Source organism: Mirounga leonina, unplaced genomic scaffold, assembly GCF_011800145.1.
Source record: "Mirounga leonina isolate KUSES-001 unplaced genomic scaffold, KU_Mleo_1.0 Mir_168, whole genome shotgun sequence".
Lineage (NCBI taxonomy): Eukaryota > Metazoa > Chordata > Mammalia > Carnivora > Phocidae > Mirounga > Mirounga leonina.
Genome location: NW_023270426.1, coordinates 61,539,263 through 61,540,926, shown reverse-complemented (window position 1 = coordinate 61,540,926; position 1,664 = coordinate 61,539,263). Strand labels below are relative to the sequence as shown.

Below are 1,664 nucleotides of genomic sequence, written 5' to 3'. Positions count from 1 at the left end.
AAATATATTAGAAATGTTTATCAACTATGTACTTACTCATTAGGTCTCTATAATAAATCCACAGTCCTGGGCCCTGGAAAAGGCATAAGCATGGTTCTTATGAGTTACAATGGAAACTTTAGTCAAGTGGGCTCATTTATTTTTAGAAGAAACTGTGCATTCATTGATTAACCAGCAGCCATTCCAGTGGTGATGAGAGAAAACTGCTACAGGACTTTGGGACACAAGAAAGAAAGGAAGGTGCTGGTTTCGAAAGGAGTGTAAGTAGGAAAAAGTCTAGATTTAGTTAAAAGAAAATGATCATAATGGAGTATAGATGACACCTTTCAGAGTTGGAAATCAGCAAGGAAATAAGGAGGGACATTTACCTGCAGGGACAGGTAGCTTCAAAATGTGGTTCACTGTTCTCATTGTGCTGCTGAAGTTCTTGAACTAAATAAGAAACAAGAGTATTGTTGACATTTACATTTAAGACAAAACTTGCAAATTGCAGATTGTTCTTTAATGTAAGTGCAAAGAACATATACATTAAACATGAATCAAATTGCTTAGAATCAGTTTTTTTTTTATTCTGTTATGTTAGTCACCATACAGTACATCATTAGTTTTTGTTGCAGTGTTCCGTGATGCATTCTTTTCATATAACATCCAGTGCTCCATGCAATACCTGCCCTCCTTAATACCCATCACCAGTCTAACCCATCCCCTCACCACTCTCCCCTCTAAAACCCTTAGTTTGTTTCTCAGAGTCCATAGTCTCTCATGGTTCATCTCCCCCTCCGAGTCCCCCCCTTCATTTTTCCCTTCCTTCTCCTAATGTCCTCCATGCTATTCCTTATGTTCCACAAATAAGTGAAATCATATGATAATTGACTTTCTCTGCTTGACTTATTTCACTTAGCATAATCTCCTCCAGTCCCATCCATGTTGATGTAAAAGTTGGGTATTCATCCTTTCTGATGGCTGAGTAATATTCTATTGTATATATGGACCACATCTTCTTTGTTCATTCATCTGTTGAAGGGCATCTCGGCTCTTTCCATAGTTTGACTATTGGGGACATTGCTGCTATGAACACTGGGGTGCAGAATCAGTTTTAATTAGTGGAAATTGCTAGTCCACACGGTAAAGAAGTTATCATGGGCATATTGAAATGTGATTATTTTGATCGTCCTACATAACTTCTATTCATTTATAAGAACACCCATCATTAATAGTCTCCATTCAGAGGCCGGCTTTGTTACCCCTGTCCTCCCTTGCTCACTTCCTCCTCACTCTATTAGGAGCTCAGTTCTTTGCTTTATTTAGATACTAGCCTTTTCCACACCTCAACTATAGATTTCCTCATTCTATTCAGCCAAAAAATAGTCAAAAGTGTTGATTATATCTTTCTTTTCTGCATCTACATGAATTTGTGTGTCATCCTTGCACAGGGGCCATGCTAATCTCTGTATCTTTCCAGTGTTAATATGTGAGCTGCCCAAGGGAGTACTTTTTTCTGCATCTATAGTGTCTTCTTCTCTGTGTCTGGCAAATAATAAGCACTCAATGGAAAATTCTTTCTCTCTTTCTTCTTTCTTTCTTTCTTTCTTTCTCTTTCTCTTTCTTTCTTTCTTTCTTCCTTCCTTCCTTCCTTCCTTCCTTCCTTCCTTCCTTCCTTCCTT

At 38.0% G+C, this 1,664-nt stretch overlaps 1 non-coding gene across 1 annotated transcript; it reads right to left on the bottom strand.

Moving 5' to 3' along the window:
• Positions 1-1,383: 1,383 nt before the first annotated feature.
• LOC118017206 lies at positions 1,384-1,492 on the bottom strand. The gene has a single exon (XR_004681073.1). It is a non-coding gene; the product is annotated as a U6 spliceosomal RNA (small nuclear RNA).
• Between the last annotated feature and the right edge of the window lie 172 nt (positions 1,493-1,664).